The sequence below is a fragment of the Parasteatoda tepidariorum genome, chromosome 4 (genome assembly GCF_982258835.1).
Source record: "Parasteatoda tepidariorum strain Cologne lab strain chromosome 4, Ptep-v5.0, whole genome shotgun sequence".
NCBI classification, from domain to species: domain Eukaryota; kingdom Metazoa; phylum Arthropoda; class Arachnida; order Araneae; family Theridiidae; genus Parasteatoda; species Parasteatoda tepidariorum.
The window spans coordinates 64,984,958-65,007,563 of NC_141758.1; the positions used below are offsets into that span (position 1 = coordinate 64,984,958).

The 22,606-nt window shown below is 29.4% G+C and overlaps 1 protein-coding gene across 2 annotated transcripts in view; it reads left to right on the forward strand.

Annotated features, from left to right (window-relative positions):
• LOC107444082 (homeodomain-interacting protein kinase 1) overlaps window positions 1-22,606 on the forward strand; it is a 97,220-nt gene that overhangs the window by 14,269 nt on the left and 60,345 nt on the right. For both annotated transcript variants that reach the window (XM_016058155.4, XM_016058156.4), the window contains exon 3: window positions 13,781-13,842. The gene's annotated coding sequence lies outside the window, so the exon portion shown is untranslated. The remainder of the gene's footprint in view (window positions 1-13,780; window positions 13,843-22,606) is intronic.

Sequence of the window (22,606 nt, forward strand, 5' to 3'; positions counted from 1 at the left end):
AATAAAATATTTTATTTTTGCTAATAACAAAATTATTTGAGAAAAAAAATGAATAATGCAGCAATATTGTCAATGAATAATTTGGAAATTTGCTAAATAATTAGACTCTGTTTCAAAATAATAGAGAAAAAGTGTTGCGGAAAATATTATGTAAATTTATTTAAATTTTGAGGTCTATTTTCTAATTTTTTATAATCTAAATTTTTTATTTAACTTTTATATTTCCCCCTTAACATTTTAGAATGCAAATTTAATTTCGACAATACCAAATTTATTTCTACCCCAGTCACATCAGGGCATCTTTCTATCCTGGAATCTTGTTTTATTCATTTGAATAGTTGATTCCCTTGTTAACGACATTAGTTCCTCACCACTCCTCCATAGCGCGTGGAAATGCATTTTACCCTGATCTACCTCTCGTGGTCACTATGGGTTTTCTTGTTCTGTTTTTCATCCTTTTTTTTTTGTTTTTTTTTATTGTCCTTTTTTCGTTGGCAACTTTACGTTTTATATTTCAAATCCCTTTTGTTTATTCTCATTCACGTTTGGCAAGTCTTAAAAATGGGCGGCTGTGTTTTCAGCGAATGAAATTTTTAGTCAGGAAATATTATGTAAATTTGTTAAAATTTTGGAGTCTTCAGTAGAATATTAGAAATTTTGCTAATTTTCTTTTCGTTTTTACTGTTTTTATAATCTTAATTTTTTTTATTTAATTTTTATAACTTTTTCACCTCAACATTTTAGAATGCAGTTCATCACTTTATACTGTATAATAATAATTTATTATTTTTTTACTAATACCTCATCTTCTAATCGTTTTTAAAGGCTCAACTAATATAATGAATAACCAGCTTAATAAATATAATGAAGGTTTCTAGTCCCCTTTCTCATTATTCTCAAAAAATCTATATTTGTAGTTTTGTTGACAAAATTAGATACATTTTTGTATTTTTTTCTCTACATTTATTAAGATACGCTGTTCTAAGGTTTCTAGATACTGATGCAATCTGTGTTCTATTTTATATTTATTTGCCCGACTGTGTTGCAACTTGAAAATACGATATGTCGATGTTCTATGTTTAGATCGGAAAACAATGAGCGACGATGATGAGATTGATACTTTTCATTTTCGCGATCGTCAAAGAGAGGTTATATTTATCCAGTTGCTATATGTAGTTGCGGGTTTGATATTTCTTAAGGTTATCTTTGAATGCGATGTCTTTTTCTATCATTATTATTTTAAAAGTCTTTTTTTATTTCAGGTTCTGTATAAACAGAGACTAATTTCATTGATTTGACCTTTAGGAGTTATTTTAAAATGAGCTTTATATTGGTTGTTTTATTTACTTTTAATTGTTTTTTTTCCTTCATGGATGCAAAACAAGTTTAAAATAGAATAAATAAAAAATTAAAATTCTATAAAAATTAATTTTTTCTTTCCAGTTTTTTATTTATTTATATTAATGAAATGTCATTTAAATCGATTCTTTCTGTATCAAATCGCAAAAGAATATATAAATAATAATAATAAATACAGATAGAATATAAAGGAGAAATATAAATTGATAAAATTTTGCTTTTAAATTTATTGCTGCAAAAAATCTTTTCATATATCGATATTTTACTTTATTGTCTACGTTGAAAGCTGATCCGTATTAGATTTGTAGTAGTCAATTTTTATTTCTATAGCTAAATAAAACCCAACCCAGGAGACAAGTTAACTCTTTTATCAAGTGTCTGTGAACGACCAGGGGTCTGTTTAAAAGAAATTTGGGTCCTTTCGGACCCTTCACAAAATATATATTTATAAAACGGACCCTTCACAAAATGTTTTAACTTAAAAACGGACCCTTCACAAAATGTTTTAACTTAAAAACGGACCCTTCACAAATTTGATTATCTTCATTATTGTTTTGTTAATCGAACAAACCCTTCCCAGGGGGTGGGGGGAAAGAAAGACGAATTAAGTTTTGTCTTCGGCAGACACTTCTTCCATTATTCATCCGAAATGAATATTCTGAATGCTAAATATCAAATATTTGTATGTTGCATCTCTAATTTAGAAGCAGCAATTGCTGTTTATTTTGGAAAATGTATTTTTTTTTAATTATAATTTTACATTGTTAAAAATAATCTTGTATTTATGTACAATTTAAAAACTCCTTGAAAAAGTTTTTTGCAATAACAGGACCCTATTTGCGCAAATTCATAAAAGCGGGACCCTGGTTAAAGTAACATGACTTAACGTTTATTTTATATTCACAAATTACGAGTACTTTTTCACAATTTTACAAAAACCGGACCTTTCACAAAATACCTGGGCAGACCCCTGATGACTATTTGATGACATTGATCCTCATTTGCATTTCCAGGTGTGGAAAACCTCCAAACATCCCTAAGTAACCTCGATAACTGAGCGATTTGATTCTGGATCACCTCGATATTAAAATCAGTATTTTATAGAATTTTCGTGGATACGTAAGCGTTAGGGGTGTTTTATTACCACCGCCCTTAATGTGCATTTATGAAAATACCTTGTCTCAAATATAAGCTATTATGACCTACACATAAGGAACCAATTCGTTATTTAATTAAGAAAAATTATATTATTTTCACACCTTGTAGTGTTAACAATCATCTTGTAGTGTTAACAATCATAAGGAGTTTGTCGGATGAAAATCATAAGTTATTCCAAATAGTTTTTATTTGAGTAGAAAAATTAAAAAAGAAAAAAGTTGAATATTGTCACAACTAAATTTAAAATTTTAATAATTTTAATTTACTGAAATCTTATTCCGTCAGTTAGAATCACTAAGCCTTTTTTTTTTTTTTTTTAAATTTAATTATTAAATATTTATTTTCGATTCTTCATATCTATATAATTAATTTCATTTCCGGCAAGAATTGTACGGAGGGCGGTGTTGAAAAAAGAACTTATTTTGATGATATAATGTGTTTTCAATGCTTAAAAGAAACGTTCTGAATAACTTTTGATCTAATGATAGGATTTTCACGTATTCTAGGACTCAATCTCAATAGTTCAAGTCCCGCAGTGGACTGATCGTTAAGACACGGTTCCCAGCAGATCACCGAAGTCAAGCATCACTGGCTACGGTCAGTGTGCGGGTGGGTGACCACTTGGATCAGTCTGCGTAGGGACCGAGGGTGTGCGGTATTGGTCCTCGTTAAACTGTGCTACCGTAAAGTGCTCGACTTCGCGCGCAGGTCGTCGGGCTACCGAAGCGGGGGTGCCATCCCTTCCGCAGAGGATCAAAATTGTGATGGCATGTCTTCGGATCATCCTCCGGGATGTTTCCCAGACCGTCGCCAATAGCCCATTGTGCAGCTCTAGTGCGACGTAAAGTAACAACAATAGTTAAAGGGATGCCATAAATATGCTAATTAGTAAGAGCAGACGCAATTTAAAATTTAATTTCGACCTATTTCGTACAAATTTTATATTTCGCCATATAATATTACATTTTTTTAAAATTATGTAAAAATTTGTTCACCGTTTTTTTCAACTACTAAGAAATAAAATAATTATTAAAAAATAATTTTTGCATGGAATTTGTTCTTTGGATGAGCGGATTTTATAATTGTGTGCAAAAACGCTTAAATTAGCACAAAAAGTTCTCTGAGATAAAAATATGCAAAAAACAAAATTACTTTTAATGGGTTCAAACTTTTCGAACTAGGGTTCTGCACTATTATTGATACCAGATTTCCCATATTCGCGACTACATGTTTTGAGGATCAGGAATCCAAATCCGTCAGAAAAAAGAAAAAAAAGTTTTCATTGAAATTATATTTTTGTACCTAAAATATCGCCTGCATCAACTAATTAGCATATTTGAGGTCGCCCCCTAGATGAGTCCCAGTGCGTGAAATTCCGATTAATAAATCAAAAATTATTCAGAATAATTCGTTTCCCCCCCTCACTACACATTAATACTATTTAGAACTAGAATTAAGTAAACTATTTTGTTTATCTGTATAGAGGTGGTGGTAAAATATTATATTATAATGAATGTATTATTATAATATTTTTCTCTTAGCCTCTTTTCTCTTATTTGAGTAACGCCATTCTTTTAAATTCAGTATTTTTATGGGATCTGTTTCCACTGTAGAACAATGCTTGGATTAACGTGTCATAATTGCAAGCCAGCTATTGATTCATTACATAATTTTGTTATATTCAGTGTCAAATACGTGACTGCGCCTACATAATTCTGAATTAATATTTCTATTCTTACGTGTTTTTCTTTCATTTTGAGAAATTTGAACTACGCATAAACACGATAAAAGGTACTAAACATTCAGTAGATTGATTGTTTTTTTATTTTTTTATATAAACACTAAATATCGTTTTTTTTTTTTTTTTTTTTTTTTTTTTGCTTTTAAATTTGAACTAGAAACTCCGTCTTTTGTTCGCTTCGCTCACCAATCCCCGTGGTTGCCTCTTACCTATCATTGAAGATCAAGGTGCAAAATTGTCCCCCTTTTAGTAGCAGTTATATGAATTTTTTTTTACGAAAAATTATAATTGATTGCCATTTATTGCATTTTGAAGATTACTAAGTCTCATCAATTCAATAATATGAAACATTGGTTCTCCCGAGAGTTATTACACAGTGAAGATAAAAGTGCAATTCATAATTTCCAATATTTTTTATTTTCCAAAAAAATTATAATAACATTTTTTAATTTTATTCAGGTGCTTCTGTAGGCCGCACATTGCATCTCTATCATAGGGGATTATTTCTGAATTGTGCGCCCTCAAACCTCGTGCACCGCGGGGGTTGCAGTGGTGTTATTTACGTGATTGGTTGCATTAGAAAAATAAAAAACTGTACGTGAAAAAAATATTAAGCTTAGGAATACAGAATATGTGACATAATAAGAAGTAATAAAAGAGAAGTAATTTTACTTGTTACCACTACTATATAACGGTAACCTTATGTAATGTAACATGTTTGCATTGGAAATAGTTTTATATTATTAAAAATTTCGACATAAATGTTCAAATTTATAACTGGCAATGTCTAATCTTGCTTTTAATTTTTTTACTTGCTGAACAACACAACGAAAAAATGCACAAAATTGTAAGACTTATACAAACACAATAAATAAAACTAAAATAATTCCAATTTTTTTTATTATTATTTGTCTTTGTCGTTGACTTTACGTCATCAGTTTAATTGATTTTTTTAAGTATTTCCACCAAGTATTTTGCTTTATAGTAGATAACTTATTTTTTTCCTTTAATTAGTAACTATTAAAAAAATTAATTAAGCATCATTGGCGTCAATAGAAGTACTACAATATTTTACGATACTCCTAAACGAATAAGTACTTTTTCTCCATTAGTTTTGCTTTTAAGTACTTAGATTATTTTTGTTCTAGAACTTCTTACCAAAATTAATCAAGCATCATTGACGTCAATAATAGTATGCTGATTTTTTACGCTTCTCCTAAACAACTTGTTGCCATTTCTGCATTAATTTTGCATTTTAGTACAATTTTTTTATTTTTTTTAAATTTTTAATTTCGTCTATAATATAAGCATCTTTTTAAAGCGTAACTATAAACAAAATAAACACGTGATTTTAGATAAACTTAGAAAATCACCTCGATTATTAACTTTCACCTTGATTATTGAGTTTATTTGATATAACGAACAAAATATTATTAAATATTTAAGAACGTGCAGTAAACTCCTTTTTTGTTTAATAAGAGCAAGCAAATGTCATTCATGTTGTATCAATTTCAGATTATTATATCAGTTTTTTTTTTTTTAAATTTGATAATAAATTTTAATCAATATTATGAAATCATTTTTGAAATATATGCGTAATATATTCTATGGTAAAAAAATTCTTAATTACAGCAAAATGTTCTTAAATTTTAATGGTTTAAAACTTCTTTATTCAATTTGTTCGAAAATCATTCTTTATTAAATGTTTTCTTTTGGATCGATCAAATATTACGTAAGCATATTTCTGGCAATTTGGACCCCATCCTTGTCCAAAAAAAAAGAAAAGAAATTTAATACAGTTTTTTCAAATATTAATTAATTTTAGTTGTATGTGGGGGGAAAAATTGTAATTATTTAATTAGTAACTAAAATAAAATTTCAAAATTTCTCTTTGTTGAACTAAGAAGGAATTGACTTAATTTTTTTTTATTTTTATATTGCTCTTAAATTATATTTGTTACATTGAATATTTGTTACAATGATATTTTTGATATGAAATAAGTCAATAGTGTGTCTGAGTATTAAGGACGATTTATCTTTCGTTCATAGTTTTTGTATATTGTGGAATATTCCGATCGCATAAATCCTGTATCGAAATAAATATTTCTTCAGCCTTTACTGTGCATACTTGGGGAAGAGAGTTAAAAAGAAAGCAGTTGTTCCCATCCCTAGAGAACACGGACTATGGCGGGGGCTATGGAGGGTCAATTGGCTTCACACTTCAGACAGGCCAGTCATTCAAAAACAGCCCCTTTGGGAACAGCGCGGCATATGCGCTAGACGCCCCATTGTACTCCTCGTAATTTCTTTTTAAAATCATCGCGAAAAACTCTTGCGAACAATCTGCCGATCTTAAAGGGATGTTGAAAAGAGAAGAAAAAAAAAATAAATAAAAAAAATTCCAGTCTAGACCCTCTTGGCCAAAAGAGAATTCTGGAGAGAGAGTATGCCGCGCCGGGTGGTATGCGAAACACTGATGGAAAAATCGAGTCGGATATAGACTTTCTTTTTCACCCTCCCCTCATTTTTTTTTTTCGCTTCGCGGGGTAGCTGCGCTGCAACACTCGTCTGCTGGCTCTGAAGAGGGCCCTTTGTGAAATGCTATTCCGTTCCAGAGTGTTGGGTTAAAACCAGTTTTTCCTTTTGCCTTCACTTTAGAAGGATCCCCTCCGTCTCTTGCATTTCGTGACGCCCTGTGGAGGTTATTTATTTTTCCATTGCCTCCCTTTTTCCAACAAAAATGCGCCCATTTAATGGCAGAATCGTGCAACTGCAACGCATTTGCACTGTCCTTGTGTATTGATTGCTGTTTAGGGAATACCAAAATACTGCAGGAAAAAGATAAAATGCCAAACTAGACTTGCGTATAATGCATTTAGATTTGGCTGCGTTTTTACTAAATTTTATACAGGCATCGAAGCATTTGTAAGTAAATAGAATAAAACTTTGAACCGGATTTAAATCAGGACTTATTTGAGTTCCCAAGTATTGCGGCCGTAATGTTAGCTCTAAATGAATAAAGCTGCCTCTCCTGTTATTGACCTGAAAAATTTGAAAAAAGGCCAGCAAAAACTTCATTTAACTATAGCTTTTAAATAAATGCATTTCAAATGAAATAATATGCATAGGTAAGAATTAAAGGAATTTCTATTTATTTTTGAAAAGGTTAGTAATCAGTTAAAAATAAGAAAAAATTGGAATTTTATTCTGAAAAAAAATTTTGCGAAAACAATTTTTTTCTTTTTTTTTTAAATCTGAAATTTAAAAGTTTTTAATTTATATTGTTTTTCAAAGTCAATAACTTTAGGAAAATATTTTGTTTATTGTTTGGCGTTTCTTACTTCAGTTATTGTCAAGATACTTACCCAATAAAATTATATTTTCGTAAAAAAAAAATAATAAGAAGTTAATAATTATTAACAGTCAAAAATCCTAATTTAAAAAATGCGTGTAAAATATTTCTAAAATAAAAATATTAATATCTGTTTTACAAATGCTCTTTTAAAATCGTTTTCTATTTCAATTATTGAACAAAAAATGCTTTTTAATTGGATAAGATAACCCTAACGTAGCTTTTAAAGTTTTAAAGAGAACACGGTACATATTTCTGTTCATTCGCCATTCTCTTTCTTCTTCTTTCTAAATAAGTTATGTACGCAAACTAAAAAATACATATTTCTAAAAAGTGTGTATATTCAATAAAATTTTTTATATAAGGTAAGAAAGCGTATTTTACTTTAATAGCAGAAATTTAACTAGAGCAATAAAACTTTGAAAACGATTCCAAAAAGCCAACATTTAGAATCATTTAAGGAAAAAAAAAAATTTACTTTATGGTTATTTATTATTGGCGTAAATCGTTTGAAAACACTTAAATGTCTAAAATTATTTCGAAGTGATTTCCAACGATTATTATTGAGATGCTAAATTTGAAATCTTATTTTAATAATGTATCTCTTAGATAATAATGTAAATGGAAGCTTTTCCTACGCTTAACATTAGGATTCTTTTCTACCGATTATTTAAGATTTGATTTGAATTTCACATTGATTTTGGGCTTACTTCCAAAGTCTTATGAGTGCAAACTATAGTTTTACGGCCCTTGCAATTCCGGTGCCAATAGCTATTATGCAATCGCACAAAGCACTCTGAAGTTCTATCGTTTGTGAATAGTTCATTAGTTTCCCAGCCGTACGTCTACGACTTTACAAAGGCATATCATTTGTCGTTTTCCATGTAAATTGAACCTAGGATTAAGAGCGAGGCATTGTTGTTCATTGTTTGTCCTAGTAAAGTTGTGTTTTTAAATAGGTTTTAATCATAGTTTTTAATTAAAAATTAAAACATTGTATGTTATGATGTTGATTAAGTAATCAATATCTATTGAGAAAAAATCTCTCAAGATCTGAAATTTTAAATTTTATCACTCACTTACATATTTAAAAAAGAAAAAAAAAATCTAAAATAATTCTCATAAAGCTAGGCGGTTAAAAGAAATATAACATAAGTTTCTACTTCGTTGTATCCAAGTCAAATGATCAGTTACTGTGTAAACACTATATTATTTGAATGTTTTATTCAAATTTTTTGAATTATTTTTAAAAGGGATTTCATTATCAATATGTTACTAATTACCATTTTTGAAATGTTTAAATATTAATATCATTTTGTTTCGTTTTTGAGTTTTTCATTAATTTTTTAAACAAATATTAACAAGTCCTATGTATCTTTTTCCATGGACGATAAAGGCTTTTTGTATTTAACAAACATATTTGTATTGCGGTTAATATTCCTTATTCATTTTCTTACGTTTGAAACTTTCTTGTAATAATTATTGTTATTTTTGTACTTATAAACTTAGTATAGTGTTCCGGCCTTTTGTTTTTAACAATGGCAGCGTGCAAATTGTTAGATATAGTTTTTCCGTTTTCCATAGCTTACCTTACAGAAATTCAAGCCTGCTTGATCTCCATATGAAGGCAAGGGAAATTGAAAATGACAAGCCGTGTGGAAATGTCGGCAATTTACACCAAGGATCTTATCTTTCCCTTCTCCTGTTCTTATATTTTAAATTTCGATAGCTCTCGATCATTCTCCATCGAATTTATCATTGTTACTTTTCTTGGTTGCCTAGAACCGACCACCTAGAATCGATGGGGGAATTCTTTGAGAGCTCATATCGTATTTCATTCCATACCCTGCGTTTCGTTCTTTGAGAAATTTTTCCGATAGCTCTTTTTTGCTTAAGGCATTTTTAAAGATAAATGCAGTTTTATCTCTGGTGCCATTTCTACGTTCTTCGTAGTTTTAAACTTTTATTTATTTGACGCAGTGTGAAATTATATTTAAATGGAGAAAATAGCCGATTTAACTCCTTCATGTTGTGCGTTAGCAATACCATAAAGTTCTCCTGAATTTATTTATTTTGTTTGATAATTTTTAAACTAGCAAGCTAATTTAGCATAAAACAAATATCCTTTTTTTTTTACAATTCGTCGATTGAACTTTACTAGCTGACAAACAGATGGTAAATAATTTTTTTCTAAAATGTGACATTAAACTGTGACGAGTTAATTTTATTTACTTTTTGCTTATGCAGGGGTCTGTTTAGAAGAAATTTGGGTCCGTTAACGGACCCTTAAAAAAATATCTTTTTATAAAAACGGACCCTTCACAAAATATTTTAACTTAAAAATGGACCCTTCACAAAATAATTTATCTTTTAATCGGACCCTTCAAAAATTTGTTTATATCTTTATTGTTTTGTTAATCGAATAAACCCTTCCCAGGGGGTGAAAAAGAGAAAGACAGATGTAAACGAACTAAGTTTTGTCTTCGGCAGAGGCTTCTTCTCTTATTCGTCCAAAATTAATATTCTGCGTTCAGCAGTATAGGCTAAATACCAAATATTTGCATGTTGCATCTCTAATTTACAGGGTTTGTTGATTTAAATCAGCTTGATTTTAATCACGATTTAAATCATGATTTAAATCAAATGATTTTTTTAAAAAAATCATTGATTTAAATCAACTAATTTTTTTTATGTATATATTGATTTAAAAAGTTAAAAAACAGTGTTTTAAATTATTGATACTTTTATTATTTCTTTTCTTAGCTTTAAAATTTATTTTAAATAAATTGCTGCATTAATTAATTTTAGTTAACGAAATTACTTTCTTTCTTGGTATGTGTTAAATTCTAACACAATCGAAATTACATCTTTAAAACTCTTGACTCTTGAGATTGAAAGTACAGATTAAAGTAAACATTTAAGTATTTTTTTCTCATATGTTTACAGTATCTTTGACATTATCAGATTTTTTATAAAGAAATTTTGTGAAAAAGAAATTTCAATGAGTACATAGATTTTTTTAAATTTTTTTTTAGCTTATCTGTTTTATATTATAAGATTAAATACAAAACATGCATTATTTTTTGATGAATGACTACATTTATAAACACAATCTGTTACATTTATTTAGTCATTTTAAAAATCAAGAGAGAGAAAAAAAGGAAATCACAATTTTAAATTAAAATTATGATTTGGTAATTGAAACTTTGTTTTATAGTTAAAGTATTCCTTAAATTCTCTATTTCATCTAGTCTTTAAATTTCAATCATGCATTTGTTTCGAAATAGTTGCTATGCATTCAAAGCTATGTACTATAATGAAAAATTGTTTTAGGTAGTAAGAGCTTCTAAAATATTCTTATAATATAATTTTAATACTAATTTAATTTTAATTAAACATTTATAAAGTTTTTTTTGTCATAAATCAAAGTTCTTACAGTGTATTTGAATAAAAATCAAAAAAATCTAATTTAAATCAAAAAAATCCGATTTAAATCAAAAAAATCTGACTTCTTTGATTTTTTCTAAAAAAATCAAAAAAATCACGAACCCTGCTAATTTAGCAGCATCAATTGCTGCTTATTTTTGAAAATTAAATTTTTTTTTTAATAATATTACAGTGTTGAGCATAATCTTGTATCTATTTACAATTTAACAACTCCCTGAAAAATTATTTTGCAATAACCGGACCCTATTTGCACAAATTCACAAAATCTGAACCCTGGTTGAAAGAATGTGAATTAACGTTTATTTTATATTCACAAATTACGAGTAATTTTTTTTACAAAAACAGGACCTTACACAAAATGTCTGGACAGACCCCTGTTATGTAAAAATCATTTCCTTCAAAACTTAAATTCGTTTATTTGAAAAAAGAAATGAAACAGTGGAATGTTGTGAAATATTTTTTAACTTGTTATTTTTGTTTTATACCAAAATTACACGTAAAAAAAATATTTTTTACGTGAGACAAAAAAATTAGGAATTAAAGGTTTAAGTAATTGAAAAATAAGTAATAATTCTTTTCTATAAAACTGTTACTAGTTATTGCAGTTTTTATTTTTATTTATGTTTGTTTAAAAAATTTTATTTAATCCAATGTTAATATCAATCCAAGTATTTTTTGCGTTATATCCTTTTCTTCAACATTCCTTTTTAAATTTTTCCCAAGCAGTGTTATTTTCTGTTGGTAAATTTCCCAAATATCCGAAAATCATTCAGAAATAAGTAAAATTTTATCGATTTGTCATCACTGTTTAAAACTATGTAAAACGCATATGGTTTTCGAAACTTGTAATTTTTTTCTTTCTTCTTTAGCAATTCTTTCTCGTTCTATTAGAGTCACTTAGCACTATAATATATTTTTTCTTTTGTATAAAAGATAATGGATATTTCGAATATCCATTATCATTATTATATAACCTTGAAAATATTTTTCAATTTGTGTTGAACTAAATATTGATAATAGAATCTTGTATTACTCTTAGTGACCAAGCATGTTTTCCGTCATTCGTATTTTTCTAAATGATATTTGAATATTTTTAAACATTTAATTGCATTGCAAATGTTTTAAAACCAGTTGAAATATCATCTAGAAAGGGTGTTTAAGTATGTTTTTGAATTAAAAATACAGACAAATTGTTATTGGGATTGTGAAATGTTAAATACGATCGAAAATAATATAAATTTGCACTAATACGCTGCTTCTTGATATTATGATGCCTGTAATTATTCGATTTATCTGCCATAAGATTAGTTCTTGCTTTTTTATGCGGTCGGGATAGCCATGTTGGCAGGGCGCTTGACCCACGTTTGTGAGAACGTGAGTTTGAATCCAGCCGAAGACTCCCCGTGAAGTAAATGGTTACTGGTGCACTTTAAATCTGTGGGATCACAAAGCCCTCTATTTTCCCATAACAAATCAAAACCTCTGGGGGTACTGATTTGGAGATTGATCGTTCTCTGGTTCAGGTCAAAATTACGATCTTTAGATGAATGAATGGATGTATGGATGGATCCACCCAATAAACTGGTGTGACGTATGGGTGCGGCAGAAATCGAATTCTTGGCCATAGACGGCGCCTCTGAAAAACAAGAACAATCGCACCCCCTCTGCCTTAATGGCCGATGACAACAACATATCATTGATATGAACCAAGCTTATTAATATGTTTTTTAAACAATAATTAATGTGCTAAAGTCGGGAATGGAAATGAAATTTCCTTAAATTTTAAAATTAACGAATAGAATAATGTAGAAATGTTTTTTTTTTTTTTTTTTTTTTTTTTAAATTTTATTTTTACTTCTTTTTCTTCTTTTTTTTATTCGTGGATAAGAGAGAGAGTAAAAATTGTTGATTTTAGCGAATGATGACCTTCTGTTCTATTTCGGATTTTAGGTCAATATCATTTATTGTTGTTAACATAATATTGATAATAGTAGATAGCGAGAGATTGACAAAAATCTTTTAAAAAGAAAACATTTTTTTTTTTTTCGCTTAGGAAATTAATTTCAACTGTTCAAAAGTTTATCAGAATCCCCCCCCCCCTGAATATTGTAATTTTGTCTTCAATATTTTTTACTCAGGTGGATCAATATCTTGTCGAGTTATAGTTCCATTTAAGTGAAAAAGTGTTTGATAAAAGTTTTCTCTTTTTAATCATAACGAAGAGTTTTAAAAAACTCTATAATATATTTATTTAAGTAACTGACTTCTTAGTGGTATTAAAATAGAGCTCTTAATATTTTTTCTACTCTGAACCCACGTAATTTATAGATGCTATTAATCATCGATCTGTCGCAACCACTAAATACTCTAAATGGAAAAAAAAAAAAAACCTTTATTATGATTAATATCGACATTATCTTTCGTATGATTTAAAAAAAATATTGTATATAGTTAATAATAATATATTCATAATTTTGTTGGTAAAAATCATTAAAAGAATTCATTTTTCTGTCACAGTTGTCCTCGACGCTAACAGAGAAAGAAAAGAAAAAGGTTTGTGAAACTGAAAATTTTCGAAGCACATTATTAAAAAAATTTAAAAAATTTGTCTTGACATTTTATACATCTCAAGTAAATGTGCATTCGGCTAAACAGTGATAGTGAAAGTAATATTTCCTCCGATTATGTTTTTAATGATGTTGATTTTTTTCTCTCTCCCTTAGGTTTGAGCCTGGAGACTTGTCTTATGGTTGGCTGGGCGAGTTCTTCTCAGACAATTTTCTATGTATGTATTTTTATTTCCTTCCTTTTTATTTCTTATGTATGTATGTATTTTAATTTCTGCACTGCAGCTCTGCCTGAAATAGATTAGGTGTCCCTGCCCGCTGTCACCATGGCACCCACTAATCTTTTCACCTGTGCCCGTAGCTGAGCGACTAAAGGTCTGGTTTCTTAGGACAAGCGCCTTATCTGGGCGTCAGCGGGACGTCAACGTCACGCTGACGCCAACAAAATACTGGTTTGTTAGCTCAAGGCCTGGTTTCTTAGAACTAACGCCTTATCTGGGCGTCAGCGGAAAGTTGACGTAGATCTGACGCAAAAAAAATACTTTTTTGTTAGCTCAGCATGAGCAGTCGGTCCAACGCAGACACTATCTCTCATTGCGCATGCGTTAATAACGTAAACAAATATTTATTTTGAATTTGTATTGATTTTGTTATTGTCGACCAGTGTTTTAGAGAACAAATAATCACTTTGTCCAAGAAAAAACACATTATAGCTGAGCTAAATGAAGAGTGCTATGTTTAATGAAGAAGCTATGTTTAATGTCAAAATCAAAATCTTGGCTGATTTCAATGTGCTGTTGGATGTTGTCCGCCATTGCTTCTGTGGTTAACGTCACGTTGTAATCCAACTGCAGTTGAGTTGGACGGTAATTGTAGTTCAAGATGAGCGTACGATGACGTATACTATCAAACTCACAAATGGACCAATCAGAGGTTAGCGCTGATTTCCAGCTGACGGCGTCCTGTCCTAAGAAACCAGGCCTTTAGATAAAATATTTCAGTTTTTATTTATGATTCCCAACTAAAAATTCTCCGAGAAAAAAAGAGTAGCTACTGTCCGATCGGTAATCTAGAACAGCGGTACCCAAAAGGTGTTTGGATTCCGCAGAACAGGAAATAGAAGAGCCCATAAGCAGAATATTTTCAAATGTTCTGCAACAGGACTTATTAATTTATACATAAATTCACAGCGAAAAAAAGTCAACTTTCGTTAAAATACTATATTTTCATTTATTAAAATACAGGATCATACACAGATACACAACATTATTTTTTAAATCAAGGCAAACATTCTTGATTTGTTACTTTTTCAATCACTTTTGAAGTACAAAATTTTTTTAATGACGATGATGAATTATTAATAAAATGACTATGATATGAAGGTCCGAACATTAAAATAAGAGCTGCCTTAAATGTCTTTCGAAGGGACAAGTACCCAGATGGTGCACCATTTGCAAACACAAACATTCGCTGGTCTGTTGTTCCAACAACTTCTTAATCTCCATCGAAAGCATTTGGTCTTTTAAAAACAATTCTGTCAATCGTGAATCCCCACGATTCACAAATTGCTTCACAAAATCTTAGAATTTTAATTCTTTTACGGCTTGCTTTCGCAGGAAAACGCTGTCACTTATTCAAGATACAAATTGTTCTGCAGGACTTCATTTGTTCTGCGACGTGCGTCACAGTTTTAGGCACTTTCTGCTTCTGGGTAGAAGAGTAACAGGGGCTTCTAAGTTTAAAATATTTTTTAATCATTAATAATTATTAAATAAATGATCCCAAGAAACTGAAGCGGTAAAATATTACCTGATTAAAAACTTCATTCGCTTCAAAAATGTACAAATAAGAAATAGCAGTCGATATGTTTCAAGCGCTCGAAAACAGGCTCCTATTTTCAAGACTTGCCAGACGCGAACGAGAAGAAGCAAAAGTAATTAGAAATATATAACAAAAAGTTGCCAACGAAAAGTAGAAAAATATAGGTAGGAAACATAACTAGAAAAGCAATAGTAACCGAGAAAGAAAAATATGAAAATTGAACAAGAAAAACCACACTGGCCGAGAGGGGCAAATCAGGGTAAAATGGAGAGGTGGTGAAGAACAAATTCATATATGAATTCTGAGGTGGAATTAATTTATATCCATTCAATAATTAAAAAAAAACAGTTTATTTATATTCAATCAATAATCCATAGTTTATTTAATATTTCGTTTACGTGAACAAATGCATGTAAAATGCCAACAAAAAAGTAGCGATTTTAAAAAGGAAATTTTTTTTGTTCAATAAATAATATATTAAATAAATTATGAAAAATAAATTAATTTATAAAAAAAATTAATCAGTATTTCATATCGAGCGCTCGAATTTCAGTATTTCATATCGATTCAAATTAAATTAACTAAATTCTAAAATAAAGAATTACGTTTTTTTTTTTTTTTTTTTTTTTTTTTTTTTTTTGTAACCATTTTCTACGTTTCTAACAGTTCTTTTTTGAAAAGCATAATTCAGCTCATTTTATTTATTTTCAGCATATGCATACACCAAGAACAAATTCATCTCATTAAATTCTTCAAATTAAATATTTTAAAATAATTAGTAGATTTTTTTTCTATTGTTAGTATATTTGCAGTTGCTTATGAACTTTTAATTTTATGGCTGACAACTTTCTTAGCTTTTTGGGAAAATTTGTTCTAGGGAGTTAAGTTTGTTTTAATGTATTGTAATTCTTTGTAATTATTTTAAACACCACTGCAAGTAAAAGATTCAGAAGTTCATATGAAATATCATTTTTTCATCTCTCTCGGTGAGGATTTTAAAATGTTGGCAGAAAAGCGTTAGTTTTTAATTGTTTACCTTTCTATAAAATATTTTGCAAAAAGCGTGGTAGTTGGCAGTCCTGTATACCTGAAACAAATTGAGAACCATTGATCTAGAATGTGTTCTTGGCGACATTGAAGTTGGGTACCCTAAGATTTTAAAAGAGTTTGCAAAAATTCTTATATTTCTCATATTTATAAATAAGTGCTTTTGAACTTCTTTTTGTAAAAAAATGAAGAGCTTGCAGTGAAAATTTTTTACATTTGCGCGCGCGAATAATTGTCTCGTTTTAAAGGTTTCATCTCATGGGGACGATCAGTCGTTTGGGGATTGGGAAAATAATAAATAATATGAAAATAATAAATCATATTAATTTAATTTTTAAAACTTAAATAATATGAGTGTTTTACAAGTTAGTATCTTTTCGAAACATATAGAATTCAAAATCGTCAAATGAACTGTCATTAATAGGAAGTTGGTCTGATTTTGTGGAATTCTAGAATATTTCGGCATTTTTTTGACAAAATTATACATTGGCAATTTCACACTTAACATTTTAAGATGGTAAGGCATTTTAGTTCTGCTCATACCCACCTCAAAGTTTTTCGAATAAAGGAAATTTTGTATTTTTAGTGAGCAGGTTTTGTGTTTTTAGTCATTCTTTACTTTTTGTTGAAGGTCCTGTCTATGAATTAGTAAAAGGTCTACTCTTAATTTTCTGACTCTTTAGTTGCCGTAGAATTGAGTTCTCACCACCACAGTTCTGTTCTTCTGAATATGCAGGAAAAAGGATGTTTTCCCTTTAAGAAAAAGAAAAAAAATTTTTTTTTTTTGAAATGTAGTTTTAAAATTAATGATTTAAAGATGTCATTGAATCGCCTTTCTCTAGAAGTTTGTCCGTTTTTACCATACAATAATCTATGAAAAACTAGTTAACAGACCTAAATTTTCTAGTTCACCTTTGAGTTGCTCCATGGTCGAGTCAAAGGGGAATTTAGTAATTATATGAATTTCATGACTCATTCGTCCTTGAATAAAAAATTTAGTGTAATCAAATATTTATGCAAATCTAATTAAATATTTCTTTTAAGAATAATTATAATAATTATTTTAATATTTATAAAATAAATTAATTTGTAGTTAGAGAAACGAACTTCTATTATTATTTATATTTTTAAATTTTAAATAAACAATTATGTAACACACTTAACATCATTATATGTTATGTATCATTTAAAAGTATTATAAAATAGGTTAAACTAAAAATACGTTTAAAATATTAACAAGAATTATGAGGTTATTCATTTTAATACAATTTCAAAATAAATAAATAGAAGTTTCTAGTTGTAAAGGTATTATTTGTATACTATTACACAATAAATGTAATTATTGGAATTTAAAAATTTGTTTTGCTCTTCATATCATTTTGTTAAATAATATGAAGTGCGAAGAGTTTCTTTTTATGAAACTTTAAATTGATCCTTATAGATAAATTAATAGTTTAAGAAAAGATTTAATTTCATTAGAATAGAATTTTAGTTTTATTAAATTTAACCTCCAAGTCCCGAATTGAATGGAACATTAAATTCATATAATTATGAAATTTTGCTTTACTTTCCGTGCTTTTTTTTTTTTTTTTTTTGTACTGTTGTCGTTTTTGATGATTTTTTTCTTCTTTTTTTCGATTCGATCGATTCAATTCGAGACGTTGAGACAGAATTTAATGTAATAAAATATTTATTCTTATTCGAATAAAATTTTATATTTTTCTAAAAGAATTAATCAGTGAAACTGATAACAATTTTAGAACTGCTGAGGAATCCTTGCCAATTTGTTAAATTATTGGATGAATGAAGTGGGGAAGGTTCCTTTCTTTAAACTTCAAATTAATTTACTACATTAACTAATTTTTTAAAGAAATATCTAATTGCGTTAGAATAATAATTTAATTACATTATTTTCGGGTTCAACGGCCCAAAAAAAGATCATTACAATTACATAATAATTGTATGGTGCTTTTGTTCTGGTACTCTTTTATCCGGTGCTCATTTTTCGCTAACCACTTTTACCGTAGAATTGAGAAACAATAATACATTAAAAGTACGCTATTTATTACAATTTTTGTTTAATTTTGAAGCATTGCTTAGTGAACATGTTTTATAGAATAATTTTGCATTCGGGCTTCAAGAAGAATTTATAATTAGTCATCGTATACAATACTATTTTTTAATTGTATACAAAGTCCTATTATAATGAAATCAACATACAATTTCTATATTTTTTCTCTCTAGAATTAAAAACGATATGTTAATTTGAAGTGTTAAAATTGTTTTAAACGTTAACGAGTTAATATTGTTTTTATATTTAATACAAAAAATGGTAGAAATAATCATACATTTTATTGATATGTATTCATTATTTTCTTTTCATTGTTTCGTTTTTCTTGTTTACCTCTTTATTTTCAGATAAGTTATTACTAGTGTATGTTCTATTGTTACAACTACGTCAGACGAATTTCTTTTTGCGTTGATTATTCCTTAGAAACTAGTTGCAATAGTTATTTACGAACGTCGATGTTCGTTCGATGCAAACGAATTTTCGAAAATGACGTTCATTGTACTCATTTTATCGTTGCCAGGAAACCTTTTAAGTTCAGCTTTATCGTCTTTTCAATCCTAGATAATGTTTAGTACTTTATTTTTTCCTCTATCTCTGACGGCGTTAAATCTTTGCGTGACGTTTAAGGATCTTAATAAATCCAACTGGTAGCTTCAAAGGGCGAGTTACAAAAGAAATTCACACTCTACTTATTTATTGATAAATTTTTTTAAACTGCAAACGATTCTGAATGCGTTTTTGCGATCAGAAGCAATTTGACCTCTCAACTCGCTTGTTGCAAGGCCCAGACCATGAGGGCGGATAAAGGAGAACGGGGCTTTTTTTTATTATTATTTAAAGTAGGATCTGATTGTAATTTTGCAATCTGAGCTTGACAGTTGAGTTGGACAAGGGCGATTGTCCTTCCCCTCTTTTTCTCCCTCCCTGCTTTCAATGAGCCCCCTCCCTACGAAGCACTAATAAGTTCTCTGGTTTTATTTGTTGATTGTGGAGGGTGAGGCCGAAGCCGCATAACTTCGCCTCTGTACTGATAATCTTCTAAAGTTGTTCTCCAGAGGACAGCAAAAGTAGAAGCCGTTATCTGTGAAAAACAGATGCACTGGTTGTTTGTTCCATATTTTATCTGAGAGAGAAGTGCTTTTTATTTTATTTTTTAATTGTATAGGCAATATCAGTTTTGACGAAGAAGGTTTTTGACGTGCAAAAATGAGCGCTTGTTCCTAACGTCTAAAGTCTAATGCTCCCTCTGGAGTACTTTTTTTTTTTTTTTAAATATTTTCATCGAGGGTGAGCAAAAAGCCCTTATTTTATTTGCTTAAAGCTAACATATATTTTTTTTTTCTTAAATGACCTTAGAGCTTAGATACACACACTTTTCCCTTTGTTGCGCTCCCTCCCCCATCTTACAATTTCTCATTTTAAACTTCGGAAAATTTCGGCATATCAACATTAATCTCCCCTAGTTTAAAATAACTTCTTTTTTTTTCTGAATTGAAATTTTTTTGTTAAGAGACAAAATATAACTAGAAAAGTTATTTTGGAATAGTAGATAAAAAATGTGTCCCAAATTTTAACATTGGGTCAATCTACCTAAATGAATAAAGCCTTTGCTAAATTATTAAATTAAATAAAAAATTGCTAAATTGCTGCTAATCTGAGCTCTGCTAGAGTTAGCTCATTTAATAAAAAATTATTATGAGAATAGAAGCGAAATTGTTTTTTAAACGATATAATTGCATTGGTCTAAACCAACATGAATATTTATATTTTTTGAGGAAATAGTTATTTCTGCGGCCTGGTTTTATTGTTTTTTTTTTCTACCGTTAACTTTTAGGTTATATTTTATTCTTTCATTCTGCTATAAGATAAGTTCCGTGAAATTGGATTAGCAAGGAAATAATGCTGATTAATTACGTTGGTAAATCAGTGTTTCCAAATTCGCTGTCATTAGAAACATGTTTTGTCAACGATTATTGAAGAAAAAAAATTGTGCTTATTTTCTAATAGCTTTTGAGTATATTTTTCTTACATGTTTATTTTAAACTTATTTATTATTATTTTTTGAGATTTTTTTATTTTATTGGAGCTACGTTTTAATATTTTTATTAGTTAAAATTACTTAGTTTCTGATATCATTTACCCTTAAATCGATAAGATTGCTCTGACTAAGCTATATTTTTATTATAAGAAAACTATATTTAATTTGAAGAAAAACGTATCATAAACTTTGCCTCAGTGTGTGTCAGATTTGTCTTAATCTGAAAGTGGTGAACTTCTAAGTTCTGTGACGTTTCAGGCTAAGAGACTAAACTTGCAAGGACAAAAGATTGCACGAGAAAAGACTTAGGAAAAGTTAAGCACGAAATAAGACTTACGACAAGTAAAAATTTGGCTTTAAATTATGCTTTTGCAGCCAACAACTTAATGTAAATGAAATTTTCGCATTGATATTTATCACCTTTTTTTTTATTTATTTGTTAAATTGTTTGAATTTAACAGCAATTCAAAATAAATTAAATTTTTTAGCAATAATAATTGTCTTCCCCTTTCACGGCCTCATATTTGGTGTAATTAGCTCTTGATGAGTTTCGAAATTATTTGGTTTTTGTGGAAATACTTTTTAAGCCTTAACAATTATGAATTTTGCTCATATTTAAAAATGGTTTCCTATTTAAATATGTTTTCTTCTTTTTTTTTTTTTTAAACAGCATTTAACAGATCTGACTTAAAATATCCTCAGTGATAGACGGATCATGAGTTAGAATCCCCTTGCCGCCAGGATAACTATGGGAGGTTTACCTTTTCAATGTAACACAAATGCGTGTTAGTTCTATCCGAAAGCTAGCTTCTCCCAATGCTTAATTCAAGAGTTTCTTTGCCTTCTGGGTTAGGTTCAAAATTACAAGGCTACCGAGTTGAATATAGAGCTAATAATTGGGTCAGCTGTTTAATAAAATAGAATAAAATTATTTATATCACTTTTACATTGGTCAATATTTTTGTTCGTATTCGATATTTATCGTTGTCAATGATATCGTTGTCATAATTTTTTATATCCTAAGAATACATTTTAAAATATACTAGTTATAGCGATATTGACAAAAAAAAAAGGATATTTCGCGATATATCGTTCAGCTCTACTCTCCGTATCTATTGATTTCAATACTTTGTGCTCTGTCGTCAGTTTTAACTAAAGCCAAAAGTACCGTTTTCCTGCTCGACCAAAACTTGGTTCTTTCAAGGGAAAAAGGAGGACGTTATCAAAACAGCCGTCTGCCTTCCTTTTCCAAGGAAAAACGCTAACTCCCAAATGTCGTTCTTAGGCACGGAAATGCCGTCTAGCTTGCCGTTTCCCCTCCGCTGGTGCGTTTTTATCATTTCCCCCGTGCCTACCGCTGCATTTTCAGAAGCCCAATCTGAAGAGGAAAGGCAACCGACCCCATTTTCATTTTGTGCTCAGAGAGTCCTACCATCTGCGAAATAAAAGCTCTGGAAACTGCAATGGAGACTTTTTTTTCAGCAGTTTCGATGTTGAATTCCCTCTTTTTTGTGGACGGTGACGTCCTTTTTTTTTTTCTTTTCCATTTTATGCTGGGGGGGGGGGTCGAATAGATGATATAGAACCACTGCAAAGAGGGGGGGGGGGATTTAGTGCAGAAACGCCCATCATCCTTTATGGTGTTGACAAGATTTTAGAGGGACAGGAGAGCGCACCTATCCATCCAAAAATATAACTTATTGTCCCCTCCTCGTCATAATTTCTCTTTTGTATTGGGGAATAGTGGTTATTACCTTTCTTTTTTAATAATCCTTTTGTTACAGCGTGTTAATGGTTTATTTATTTACTCGAATGTTTTATCCCCATAAACAATGTATATATGTTGCACTATGGAATTAATAAATAAAAATTATGCTGTTCTCTTAACTGAAAAATATAATTATTTAATGATTTCATCGCTTGTGAACATTTCTGTAAGGAATTAGAAATGAATAAAAAAGAAATTTTAAGTAAAGAATAGCTGAAATTGGAAACAAGGAATTTA